The sequence below is a fragment of the Pleurodeles waltl genome, chromosome 10 (assembly GCF_031143425.1).
Source record: "Pleurodeles waltl isolate 20211129_DDA chromosome 10, aPleWal1.hap1.20221129, whole genome shotgun sequence".
NCBI classification, from domain to species: Eukaryota; Metazoa; Chordata; class Amphibia; order Caudata; family Salamandridae; genus Pleurodeles; species Pleurodeles waltl.
Window position 1 is genome coordinate 993643381 of NC_090449.1, and position 15045 is coordinate 993658425.

Sequence of the window (15045 nt, forward strand, 5' to 3'; positions counted from 1 at the left end):
TGGACAGGAGGCCCCCCACAGGACCAACAAGCCACTAGCACCTCACCCCCTGCAGAAGGAGAACAACCCGCAAATGGTCCCTGTGATCCAGGCAGAAGACAGAGAACATTGACAAGACCCCCGCCAGGAAATAAGACTCTCCTGAATGTCACCCTTGTGTCCCACCCTGTCACCCTGTCCACCTTGTACTGCCATTGCTCCCCTTCCTATGCCCCCTTGGACAATGCACCTGTGATACAAATAGACTAGACTCTATCCCGGACATTCCTCCACCATCACCCCCGCCCATTGCACATCCCCCTCTACTTACTAGCATTTAAATAAACAACCTTGGAACAAACAAAAATGTGGAGTCTGTCAAATGATTGAAATATGTATAAGTTTAACAAACTGTAAACATTTCAAATCATATGTACAGTTATATATACATTGGTATGACCTGTAGTGGGCAGTACTAAACACACCAGGAGCCAGAGTGGGCCACAGAGATCTGAAAATAGAGATGCCAAAGGGTACAGTAAGTGGCCATAGATAGATGGGAAATCAGGCTGCCATGTCCAATGTCTAACACAAAACTGCAATAAAAGTGAAGTTACAGTGTCTTACCTGTGTGTCACTGGAAGTACAGTTGTATGAGTGAGCTTCTGTTGTCCACATCTTCTTCCTCTGCCTCCTCTTCCTCACTGTCCACAGGCTCCACCGCTGCCACAAGACCATCTCCAGGCTCATCTTCCTGCAGAAAAGGTACCTGGCGTCCCAAAGCCAGGTTGTACAACATGCAACATGCAACGATGATCTGGCACACCCTCTTGGGTGAGTAGTACAGGGATCCACCTGTCAGATGGAGGCACGGGAACCTGGCCTTCAGGAGGCCAGAGGTTCTTTCAAGGATCCTACTTGTTCACCCATGTGCCTCATTGTAACGTTTCTCTGCCCTTGTCCTGGCATTCCTCACTGGGGTCAGTAGCCATTGGAGGTTGGGGTAACCAGAGTCACCTGCAAATATTCAAGGGATACCTGTTAGACATACACTCACCCTTAGGGACATCCTCACACCCATATGCCTACATCAACTGGATGGGGACCATGGGTTCACCTATTAGCCACACCTGGTGCCTCTGGAGTTGAGACACCACATATGGAATATTGCTATTCCTCAAGATAAAGGCATCATGCACAGAGCCAGGATGCTTGGCATTCACATAGAGATGTACTGGTCCTCCAAACACATCATCTGCACATTCAGAGAGTGATAGCTTTTTCTATTCCTGAGCACTTGTTCATTCCTCCGGGAGGGTGGGGGGAACAAATGCTGCATGTGTACCATCAATGGCACCAATGATGTTGGGGATATGTCCCAGGGCATTGAAGTCAGCTTTCACTGTGGCCAAATCCTCCACCTGGGGTAATACGATGTAGCTGTGCATGTGCTTCAGCAGGGCAGACAACACTTTGGTCAAAACATTGGAGAACATAGGCTGTGACATCCCTGATGCCATGGCCACTGTCACCTGGAAGGAACCACTTGCCAGGAAATGGGCACTGACAGGACCCTCACTAGAGGGAGATACCTGCGGGGTGGTGGATAGCTGAAATCAGATCTGGCTCCAATTGAGCACCCAGTTCTTGGATTGTGGCCCAATCAAGTCTATAGGTTAGGATAATGTGCCTGTCCTCCATTGTCGCCAAGTCCACCAGGGGTCTGTACACGGGAGGATGTCTCCATCACATATTCATCCTTAGCGGTTGAAGTCTATGGAGAAAAACGGTGAGCAGAGAGACATATTCACACATCTATTGAAATAATGATGCATCTCTTCATTTACAGAAACAGTATGTGAATTCAAGAATCAGTTGATGTGCCAATGTCTGCTGTGACGCAGTTAGGTGCCATGCCCTGTGCCCCCTGAAATGGCAGCTGCCTGACCTCTATGGAGAGACAAGTGGAAATGAAGTAATTCCGCTGGCGTTGTGCGCTGTAGCAGTCGGCGGTCAATGACAAGGTTCTGCCCACTGTATTACAAGAGTCCTATCCGCCACCTTTTACAGGGCGGTACCAACGCCATCAAAAGCACGGCGGAAACAGTGTTCTGAAGGGAAATGACTTACCTCTCAACACTCAAGGAAGAACAAGGATGCCATGGAGACCGAGCTGCACGTCTTCCCCATGCCGGTGTATCTGCTCACATACCAGGAGTACCAAACCCGGCGACGACAACCACAGTGAGTACTTCACCTAGAACACAGGGGAGGGGGGAGAAAAATTAGAGCGACACACACACACACGCAACATGCAACACCCCCACCCCCAACACCATACACACAAACAGATGCAGCAACATTACATATACCCCCGTAACACTCAGGAATAACACAAGGACAAAAGGAATTGAGTCAAATAAGTGTTCTATTAGAAATAGGTATAAATACATTTAGAACTCAAAAACAGTATTTACAAAATATACAATATTTACAAAAGGTGGGACAATGTCCACTCAAAATGTCCTTGGCTCACTGGGCCAAAACACATAGGCCAAGCACACACTTGACTCCTGCCTCAATAAGGAAAGAGAACACTACAGGGGCATCAGGTCAAAAACACACAGGCAACTCAGGGGGACGGGGAAGCGGGGGGGACCTCAGCTGGAAGATTGCACAATGCGATTGCTCCTGGAGGGGGCTCCATGCCCACTGCTTGGTCCTGGGGAGTGCAAAGCCACAGTCTCTCAAGTGGGTGGTTTGCCCACTGCTTGGTTCTGGGGAGTGCAAAGCCACAGTTTCTCAAGTGGGTGGTTTGCCCACTGCTTGGTCCTGGGGAGTGCAAAGCCACAGTCTAGTGGGTGGCTCCTACGCTGGTTCTGGAGAGGGCTTTGTGCCCAGTGTGCTTCATCCTGCCAAGGATAGGGTGAGTGGATGCCTTCTTCCACTGGTTCTGGAGAGGGCTTTGTGCCCAGTGTGCTTCATCCTGCCAAGGATAGGGAGGGTGAGTGGATGCCTTCTTCCACTGGTTCTGGAGGGGGCTTTGTGCCCAGTGTGCTTCATCCTGCCAAGGATAGGGTGAGTGGGTGCCTTCTTCCACTGGTTCTGGAGGGGGCTTTGTGCCTAGTGTGCTTCATACTCCCAAGGATAGGGTGAGTGGGTGCCTTCTTCCACAGGTTCTGGAGGGGGCTTGGTGCCCAGTGATGTAGCACTTGGGGGGTGCCAGGTCACAGTCCCTCACCTGGGTTTCAGAGCCACGAGATTTGCAGTGGCCAGGAAGCATGATACTCCATGGAGGCAGGACTACAATCCATCCGCCGGTGGCTACGGCTGCAAAGTGGTGGTAGTGCCGGTGCTGGTGGTGGTGCCAGTTGGGGGGTTGCCAGTGGTGGGGGGAGGCTCCAGGCCTTCCCCTACATCCTCGGATGGCTGCCCACTGGGGCCGCTGCTGGCAGTGGTGTGACTTTCAGCAGTGCAGGTGGCGGTGCTTGCAGTGGTGCTTGCGACGATGCTGGTGGCGGTGCTGGCCGTGGTGCAGGTGCCGGTGCTGCTGCCAGTGGTGAGGGGAGGCTCCAGCCCTTCCCCTGCAGCCTCAGAAGGCTGGCCAATAGGGCTGCTACTGATGACAGTAGTGGTGCTTGCGGCGAAGCTGGTGGCGGTGCAGGTGGTGGTGCTGGCCACGGTGCAAATGGCGGTGCTGGGGTTGTGCTGGTAGCCACCAGGCCTTTACCTGCAGGCTCGAACGGCTGAAGTGCTTTGGCTGGTGTTCTGTGCCCCTTCCTGCCCTTGGCAGATGGTGGTGTCATCTTGGGTCTGCCAGCTGGAGTATTTGACGTGGCCTTGCTGGGTGGTTGTGGCTCCTTCTCCTTGCTGAATGCTGTCCCCTTCTTGTCCTTTCCAGGTGGTGGAATCTTCTTGGCCTTGGCAGGGGTTGGTGGCACACTGGCTGGCATGACGGGTGCCCCCTTAGAGCCTCTGACATCTGCAGAAACTACAGCGGATGTGGACTTGGTGGCTGAGGTTCTGGGCTGGGTTCTGGCCACCCTGGCCTGAGGTGAAGGACGGGGGTGGGTAGGGAACAGGTCAATGTTGGCTAGGAAAAGCTTCTTAGGGACATGGGGCGGGAAGAGGGTGAAGGTTTGGGAGTGGAGGAAGAGGGAGTGCTTGTAGGAGGTGTCAGTCTGCTGTGTTTGGGTGCAAGTGCATGAGCTGGATGCTGTTGTGAGGTGGATGGCTGATGGGTGGGTGTGTCGTTGCCTTTATGTACTTAAAGAGGAGGGGTCACAGACACAGTGGGAGAGGACACAGGGGACGTGTGCATGGATGTGGGGGTGGTGACTGCCAGTGAGGGGTGTGTGGTGATAGGCATGCTGGTGATGGAGGTAGTGGATGAGGATGTAGTGCATGCATGTGTGAGTGGAGAAGCTGCTGGGAGGGAGGTGGACAACGAGGAAGAGGGGGACACAGTGGAGGCAGTAGATGGTGCTTGTGTGAGTGCCTACGAGATTAAGTGTGGTGCTTGTGTTTGCCTGAGCCACGTCTGTGTGTTGATTTGGGTGATTGCTGATCTGAAGGTGTGCTTGAGATAGGCTGGGGTTGAGGGGGATTGGGACTGGGTAGAGGAAGTTGGAGGGGGGAGGCTGGAGACAGGGACAATGGCTGTCATCAGTGCGGAGGCCAGAGCCTGAAATGCTCTCTGTTGGGCCTCCATGCCAGAGTGAATGCCCTCCAGGTATGCATTTGTTTGTTGCAAATGCCTCTCAACACCCTAGATGACATTCAGTATGGTTGACTGCCCAACAGTGAGGGATCTCAGGAGGTCAATAGCCTCCCCACTGAGGGCAGCAGGGCTGACTGGGGTAGGGTCTGAGGTGCCTGGGGCGAAGGAAATGCCCACCCTCCTGGGTGAGCTTGCACAGGAAACACGCTGAGGGGCTGCTGGGAGGGCGGTACTGGTATGGGGTGGTGGCTGTACCTGTGGTTGGGGTGGGCACAGAGGTGTCTGCCACCGCTAGGGAGCTTCCATCAGAGGAGGAGTCGCTGTCTGTAGTGTCCCCTCCTGTCTCCGTTGTGGTGCTCCCCTCGCCCTCCGTCCCACTGGTGCCCTCACCGTCGGTGGATTCGGCCTCCAGGCCCATGTAGGATGCAACTCCCTCCGTCGCCCGTGCATCTGCTCCTCCTCCAGATGATGCTAATGCACACAAGGACGGGATGACAAAACAAAAAGGTGAGGAGAGACAGAGGATACACTTGGTCAATGTCAGCAACAACACTACCGTTGGCGTTCACAACACACAGGGAGCTGCCCTATGCACTAGGTCATGCACTACCAGTTACACAGCTAGTCACCAGCCCATGGGGTACAATGCCTAACGCCATTAGCTGCACACCTGAAACCCACAGGACGCTGACCAGTAGTAGATGCCCACCAACAAGGGACCTACCTTGCCATGTTCGCACTGGGCCTAGGGGCACTCACAGCCCACATCCCCCACCCTGGTAAAACCTTAACGCGCGCAAAGTCAGGAATCTGAACCTGTACTCACCCCCTTGTGGCTGCTGTGATGCCTTCAAGCGCCCATCCAACTCTGGATAGGCCACCGCCACGATGCAGAACATCAGTGGGGTTAGGGTACGACAGGCACCCCTTCCTCATTGGGAGGCCAGCCCCACTGGGCCTCCTCTGTCTTTCTTGCCCAGCGGCGCAGATCCTCACACTGTTTGTTGCAGTGGGTGCTATGCCTCTCAAAGACCCCCAGGGACCACACCTCCTTGGTGATGGCACGCCAAATACCCTTTTTCTGATGGGTGCTGACCTGCAGTGAAAATACAGCAGAAAAAGGATTAGTCTTACCATCCGGACTGTCATACTCATGGCCCACCATATCCCTCCCATCCCCTTACGCACATAAATTGACCATCATAAATGCAGCACTCTGCCCAGGATCTCCCAGACCCCCCCTACATGAGGCTGACACACACAGCACTCCATACATTCATGGCCCACACATCATGCTCACAGTGAACTCACCTGTTTGTCTGGAGGACCATAGAGTAAAGTGTACTGGGGTAGTACCCCATCCACCAGCCTCACCAACTCCTCTGAAGTGAAGGCAGGGGCCCTTTCCCCAGACATTCGAGCCATTGTCGCTTCCAGACACAGGTCACAGCAGCACTTGCAGTGTAGGTCCTCTCCTGTTGAAGGTCGGGTAGCAAGTGAGTGAACAGCTAGAAAATGGCAGTCACGTCCATGGCGGTGTGTACCGTCACCGCCATTGGCTCCTGGAACCCATAGGGCCCAATGTTAACCAATGCGAAGTTGCGTGGCGGTCATCGACCACCGACCACTACAGCACACAACCCCAGTGGATTTACCTCATTTCCACTTGTCTCTCCTGAGAGGTCAGGCAGCTGCCATTTCAGGGGGCACAGGGCATGGTACTTGTCTTCCACCTGACTGTTGGTGGTTACCGCCGCAGTGTTTGTTGCTACTGCCATGTTAAAGTGGCTGTCTGTGTTGGCGGTTTCTGGTGTGGTCATGATTCCATTTTTTTTTACCGCCGGCCTGTTGGCAGTGTTACTGACGCTATACCACCAACCGCCTGGGTTGTAATGAGGGCCACAATGTCTGTAAATTTAATGGGGAATTCACGAACAAGGGAATGGATGAAACTAACTTTAACCTCTTGCAGACATCAGTTGACACTTGGGATGAGATGAAAAGAATACAAAAAGAGGTTTCTGAAGAGGAACAGCAAGGTTAGTTTAGAGCAGTTTGTGTCAAAAGAGATGATGACATTTTGGTTTCAATGGATGGAAGACCAGTGTTGGCAAATAACTTGTTCCCATCTTTTGATTATCATGTGCATCATTTCCCACTGGGTCAAAGTGTATCCAAATAGGTAAAATGTTAGCCTCACTGTAGCTAAACTGCTATTGAGAGAACGTATCCCTGTGTTTGGTTTTCCAACTTCTTCTGAATCAGATCGTGGAGCTCATTTCAATAATGAGGTCATAAAAGTTGTTGTTCACAGCATTACAGATGAATCAGAGATTGCACTGCAGTTATAGATCTGAGGCTTCAGGTCTTGTTCAACAAGCGAAGGGCACTCTGAAATTGAGATTGGCAAAGGTGTGCTTCGACATCTTTGAAATGGCCTGATGCTTTGCCCCTTGTGATGATGAGTGTTCAGAGTGTACCTGATCAAAAGACTAGACTGTTCCCCCACGAAATCCTGATGTGGAGGGCAATGAGACGGCCAGTGATTCCTGCAAATGCACTTGTGAATAAAACTGATGACATGGGGGGTTATTACAACTTTGGAGGAGGTGTTAATCCATCCCAAGAGTGACGGTAAAGTGACGGATATACCACCAGCCGTATTACGAGTCCATTATATCCTATGGAACTCGTAAAACGGCTGGTGGTATATCCGTCACATTTGGGACGGATTGACACCTCCTCCAAAGTTGTAATAACCCCCATGGTTCTAGACTATTGCAAAGGACTAGCTGATGTGGTGTGTTATGTCACATCAGGTGGGAACAGTCCCAGTCCCCCCACAACAAGAACAGTGCAAAGACCTTAGACCCAGCAATGCGGTCTTGAAGAACAAACATTTCAGGAAGACATGTCTGAAACCTTGTTGGCGTGGTCCTAATGAGGTGATCCTGATGACAAAAACCGCTGTGAATTGCCAAGGTCTCCCTAACTGGATCCATGCTTCCCACATTTGCAGGGTAGAGTGTCCCCTCGATGTGACAGTGCCTGTCCTGGAGGATTCAGTAGTGCATAAAAGACAGCTGGAACAGTTAAGCCAAACTGTTGGGGACCAATCTGAGCATGAATCAGCACTGGATCAAGGAGAAGAGGGTCTAGATCAAATCATGTCTGACTTTGAAACAGAAACAATCGAAGTTTGTCCTGAGTTGCAGGAGTCAGACTCAGAATCAAACCCTGTAGAAGGGATGAGTGCTAGTGGAAAGTCAGTGGAAGCTGGAGGTCATTGTCCCTGATGACAGGAGTGTGAAAGAGTGAACCTGCATAAAGAGAGCGTGCCATCAATGATTGTTGAGGAAACAGAAAATTCTGATTTGAGCGAAGACAAAGGTCTAAAACTGAGAAAGTCAAAAAAGAACAAGGGTACCAAGCCATAGGTATTCTTCAACTGAATAGACTTACTTTGTAAATGACACAGACCAAGAATTCTGGGAATGTTGGCATCAGCATACTGGTTCAACTGAGCCTCCATGAACTGGACATTGTGATTGAACTGTATTTGAAACTTTCATTGGCATCTCGAAACAAAGTTTGTGCGCATATTAGTGGCATTTACATAGATCAGACATGAGAAATTAGAAAAACATCTAGGCCCTAGCAGAAGAAAGTGGGTTGTCAGTTAGAGAAATATAGAGTAGGGTAAGGAAGTCTCATGAAGATTTATATGCGTTGTTGCTGAATGAATTTTGAACATTTGAGCTTTATTTCTTGATTACATTGTGTTAAAAATGGGGTCCTTGGTTGGCAGTCAGGTTATCCCCTGTCCAAGCAAGGACTCTCACTCTAGTCAGGGTAAAAGGGAATCACCCTCAGCTATCCCCGCTCACCCCCTTGGTAGCTTAGCAAAGCCAGGCAGGCTTAACTTCAGAGTGCTAGGTGTAAAGAATTAGTTCGAACACACACAATAACGTCATGACAACACTACAAAATGACACAACACCGGTTTAGGCAAATAGAGAATATTTATCTAAACAAAACAAGACCAAAACGACAAAAATCCACCACACACAAGTCAAGTTATTAATTAAAATGCAAAAAGAGTCTTCATGTTCTTTTAAACACAAGGCTGAAAATGTACCTGGCTAGCGTCAAAATAACCGGCACAGGCGAGTGTGAATTGAAAAAGTTAAATGGTACGTTGATTTCTCACCCGCCATCGAGGTTGTGTGTCATTTCTCCTTCTCTTGTCCGATTGGCCTGTGTCGTTTCTTTCCTAGCAGGAGGGAGATGCGTCGATCCGGACAAAACACCTCGGGTCCGGGCAGGCTTGCGTTGTTTTTCCACACCCAGTGATGTCGCATCATTGCAGCCTCCGTCGGCGATGCTGAGTGTCGTTTCTCCAGCCGCATGCGCCCGTTTTCACAGCTGCTCTGCAATCGCTGTGTCGATTTCAGCTATGGAGCCGGCTGCGCTTCGTTTCTTTAGCCACTCTCTGTGGTTGCGTCAGATATTTCCCCGCATGGCGATCTGTGCGTGGATTTCCAACCTTGGTCAACCAGCTTCACCTGTCAAGACCCCAGGAACTGGATAGGGCACCACTTGGCAGGGCAGGAGTTTCAGCAGAGGCTCCAGGTGCTGGCAGAGAGAAGTCTTTGCTGTCCCTTAGACTTCAACAACAGGAGGCAAACTCAGTTTCAAGCCCTTGGAGAGTTATTCACAAGCGGTAAGGCACACAACATCCAGTCTTTGTCCTCTTGCACAGGCAGAAGCAGCACATGCAGGATAGCTCCACAAAGCACAGCCACACACAGGGCAGCTCTTCTTCCTCAGCTCTTCTCTAGACAGAGGTCCCTCTTGGTTTCCAAAGTGATCTAAAGTCAGTGGTTTTTGGTGCCTTTCTTATACCCATTTTCCTCTTTAAAGTATGCTTACTTCAAAGTCAAGTTTCTCTTGTCTGTGAAATCCTGCCTTGCCCAGGCCAGGCCCCAGACACACAACAGGGGGTTGGATATTGCATTGTTTGAGGGCAGGCACAGCCCTTTCAGGTGTGAGTGACTACTCCTCCAGTCCCTCCTAGCACAGATGGATCATCAGGCTGCGCAGACTACACCCCTGCTCCCTTTGTGTCACTGTCTAGAGAGAGTTGCAAACAGCCCAACTGTCAAACTGGCCCAGACAGGGAATCTATAAACAGTCACAGAATGGTTTAAGCAAGAAAATGACCACTTTCTAAAACAAACACACAATCTTAATATCAACTTTACTAAAAGATGTATTTTTAAATTGTAAGCTTAGAGACCCCATTATCCACATGTCTATCCGCTCCCAAACGGAATCTATACTTTAATCATATTTAAAGGCAGCCCCCGCATTAACCTATGAGAGGGCTAGGCCTTGCGACAGTGAAAATCAAATTTAGCAGTATTTCAATGTTAGAACATATAAAACACATTAGTATATATCCTACCTTAAACATACACTGCACCCTGCCCATGGGGCTACCTAGGGCATACCTATGGGTGTCTTACATGTAAGAAAAGGAAAGCTTTGGGCCTGGCAGGTGGGTACACTTGTCAATTCGAATTGGCAGTTTAAAACTGCACACACAGACACTGCAGTGGCAGGTCTGAGCCATGTTTGCAAAGCTACTAAGGTGGGTGGCACAACCAGTGCTGCAGGCCCACTAGTAGCATTTGATTTACAGGCCCTGGACACATCTAGTGCACTCTACTAGGGACTTACCAGTAAATCAAATATGCCAATCATGGATGAACCAATTGCAGACACATTTTGTATAGGAGCACTTGCACTTTAGCACTGGTTAGCAGTGGTAAAGAGCCCAGAGTAACAAAAACAGCAAAAACAGAGTCCAGCACACATCAACAACATGGTAAACAGAGGCAAAAAGTTAAGGGAGACCACGCCAAGGATGAAAAGTCTAACACATTGGTATAATCAACAAAGAAAAAATTCCTGCTGCTATACTTACTTGATAATAGATCAAATTCTAAGGATGTACTGGAGTCAAATCAAGAAATAGACATTGGTACATAATAAGTGCTTTGTTGCTTGTTTTACTCACAATATTGATAATATTACCAGTAGGAGTGTTTTACCCCACTAATCCTGCAGAGGGAGGGACACCTTTTGATATTACTTCCCGAAGTGTTAGCTCTAGGAAAAGAAATAGGTTGAATAAGAAAGTATTGCACTTAGACACTTCTAGAGGAGATTGATTATTCTGCAAATGTATATTTCCGCTTGTTATATGATTATGCAGTGACCATGAAGGCAAGGGACTGCTATGTATGTACTCAGTGGCCTGCGTCTGTTTCAGAAGGTATTATTTATCATCACATCCCTGTGACTTATTGGATTTCATGTAGTTTTTTGTTAAGTTTATTTTATGGGACTGGATATTTACAGAAATATTTTACTATTGTTCTTTCACAAATTCCGATTTTTGAACATTTAAAAAGATGTCCAGCCCCTTTGGAAATAAAAATAATTGCAACATTTTTCAAACCTGTTTCCACAATTGATACTGTATACGCACATAAACACAACTTAGCTTGTCCTTTATCAGATGTAGAAAAGAAGTTCTAGAATTTAGTTGAAGATAGGAGGAAATTGTTGGAAGCTAGATCACAGTGATATAAACTTTTCTGAAGTCAAAATCAATGGACAAAAGAAGAAATAGAACACCATTTAGCTGAAAACCTAGGTGCTTTAGTTTTAGATTGGGAACATAAAAGGAGACTGCGTCTGGATGGAAAGGTCAACCACTGACAATGTGTTCGTGGGAAAGAGTGAATGTGAGCACATGTTTCAAGTTCAGGGAAATTTCAAGTTGTATTTGGATGATAAAGATACAGTGATTCCTGTTGTTTATTTTATTTGTGGAAAGCTGACATATTTTAGACTACTGAAAGGATGGTATGGTATGTGTTTTTTGGAAATAGTTTTCCCTAAGATTTATCATGTGTACCACTTTGATAATGCTGTTTGGACACTAGGGATAAGACCTAAGCAAGGTGTGAGTGCAGGAGAAGTGGTGGGAGACATTTTTGGTGCTATGATTCCATCTGTGGGGTAATTTTAAATGATCTAAAAATCAGAAGGTTGTCTACTATAATGAACATACTAGCCACTAGAAATGCTGGAGCATTAGTGGTTGTCAATACTAAAAAGATAGTTGGTTTTTGCAAACCATGTTTTGCATGTTGCTCGCAAAGGAGGGTGGAGTCTGTCAGATACTTAAAGTTCAACAATGCTGTATTTTTATCCCATATAAAAGTAAGGGTTTGCAGAAGTATATTCATAATAGTTCAGGCCTGACAAAAGATTTGAAATAATTGAGAGAAACAGATGCATGGGAAGCGATTGGGAATGGATTTTGTGCTATAGGCAGATGGTTTGGAAATCTTGGATGTGGAATATTAGAGTTTGTGTTAAAAACCATTGTTGGTTCTTTTGACCATGACGATGTTTGTAGGATACCAAATTTTCAGAGAATGAAAGTTCAATAAGCCAGAAAGAGAGAGAGCAGAGGTTGAACTGGAAGATAGTCAGTGTAGATACAGAGATGATATGAAGAGTTTGGAGTAATCCAGGTGAAAGTTGTTCAAAACAACTAGGTTTTAGGGAGTCTCAATCAACAATGAAAATTGTATTTTGATGCCTCTAAATGTAATCAGAGGGAGGGTTGAAAGAATGTAGCTTAGCTGTGCCACTATGTCTCTAAAATAGGAACGTTAAAGTGACCTGGTGATCACAATTTGGTGGTCACATTTTGTACAACATAATGAAGTGTTTTTATATAAGTACTGCACTGCAAAGCATATGAGTGAATTGTACCAGCTGATATAACATTTAAGAAACATTTCATGTATATCTATTCAAAGCTAATGCTTTGAAAGTATTATTCTGCATAATCATTTCGTATATTCTTACATGTAAGGCTTATAATTGGCTGGAGTGAAGGCCTACACCCATATTTCTCTTTTCACAGTTAACTTTCAATATGGAGTTTGTGTTCTTAAATGTTTTCTCTATGAGATGCAGGTGTTAGGAGCTGAGACAAAGTTAACAAAAAGCTTATTCTGCATAAGAGATAAGAAAACCTGGTACAAAGTATTCTGGAAGTTGGCAGTAGCAATCTTTTTGATTTAGCAGAGATCAATGATTATCAAGATTGGATGTATGTTGTGTCTGAAAGTTGTAACTTCTAATTCAAATCAATTGGAGGTTCAACCTAGAAGCTTAGACTGTGATTTCATCAGCTTGGGAAACTTTAATTCAAAGAAGGTTTAGTTAGTGAGAGAGATAAATTATTTTCACCCTTTGAGCTGAATGGACCTTTCTGAGGTACAGACCTCATATTTTCTATTTGGCTTTATTCTACTGCATCCCTCTAGACAGAATATTCTACAGAATTTCTGTTTGGAGGTCCTTTTTCAAATACTCTTTTAGAATTAGAATAGTTTAGGTTTTAGTTTAAATGGTTAAGCAGGAGAACCACATGCTTTTTCTGATTTTCTGTGTTGTGGCTACCGAAGTCTTGATCGTGTATATGCCATGTTTAATATTGTACGATGCATTTATGTAACATTGATTTTGAGTCTGTAATAAAGCCCATATAAATCTCTAATTTGAATCTGAATATTATTGGGTGACATTTGAGTTGCACAGAAATCGTTTAAAAGATTTGATAACTGTTACTTTCTACCCCTCAGATCTGAGAAGAAAAGATGAATCGGACCTCAGAAATAGAGATAGGGTCCCAGACTCTATCACCTTTATGGGTACATTAACAAACAATTAGTGCTGGGTTTGTGTGAGGCAAACCAGCACAACATGTATTTTTAGTAATCTACTTTCCAGTGCAAAACTTGGGTTGTACTGGAACTAGTCTGAAAGTAATACAAACCATAGTTAAGCTTCCCTTTGCTTTACCGTACATTAAGGGGGCACTGCATGGGTTGTACATGGGCATTCCCACACAAAACCCTATCTATAACAATAATATGGTTTTGCACCAACAATTAACACCACTTACAAGCAGGCGCTAAAAGGAGAGATGTTTTCATTTTTCCTTTCTTTTCCTACTTTTCATTTGTGCACTGTACAGCACACATACAAAGTAATAACATTTTTTTAAGTTGTCCAGGCATAGTATTTTGAACAGGAGAGGAAGCCTTCCAGTACAAAACCTATGCTAAACTCACACATTATGGTACAAAATTGTGTTAGTAGTGCTCAGCAGCAAATTTCTGCGCTGGACCTAGGGAGTGGGAAGGAGCGTTCCATATCGCTGTAGAGATTTCACACTTCTGCTCTCTCCCTGTGACACATCCCAGTACAGCATTTTGGACTGCTGCGCTGTATTGCGTCACACTTTTGTAAATCTGGGCCTTAGTCTGATATCCTATATAAGTGGAATGAAACTACTTCTGCACTTTGGTAAAAGTTCCTGAAGAAATGCTGCATTCCCAGAACAACAAACACACACATAGTTTAAATAGTTAAATGATCTATATAATGAGCCAGCGTTTCACCTTTGTTCTGCTTGCAATTATTAATCATAGTCCAATCAATTTTCACAGAACATACATCAATAACTGTATTCAAGAGTACATCTTTCATCTTATAAAATCAGCTGCATCAACAGCTGCTAGTACTGACCACTTATCTTTTTTAATAGGTGCTTTTTCGTGTCACTTAGCATAATAATGGGTAACAATTAACACTAACCCAGTAGGGTTTTTAATGTTCAAAGGCAGTTTGGAACACCTCATCAAACGTCTAAGGGCCATATTTATACTTTTTGACGCAAAACTGCGCTAACGCAGTTTTGCGTCAAAAAAATTAGCGCCGACTAACGCCATTCTGAAGCGCCATGCGGGCGCCGTATTTAATCAATGACGTTAGCCGGCGTTAGCCGCCGGCGCTGCCTGCTGTGCGTGTAAAAAAACGCCGTACACCAGGCAGCGCCGGCGTAGGGGGATATGGGGCTTGGGCGTCAAGAAATGGGGCAAGTCAGGTTGAGGCAATCTTTTCGCCTCAACCTGATTTGCGCCATTTTTTTCGACTCCCAACCCCCATAGAAATGACTCCTGTCTTAGCAAAGACAGGATTCATGCCCCCTTGCCCAATGGCCATGCCCAGGGGACTTATGTCCCCTGGGCATGGTCATTGGGCATAGTGGCATGTAGGGGGGCACTAATCAGGCCCCCCTATGCCACAAAAAAAAATGAAAAAAAACACTTACCTGAACTTACCTTAATGTCCCTGGGATGGGTCCCTCCCGCCTTGGGTGTCCTCCTGGGGTGGGCAAGGGTGACAGG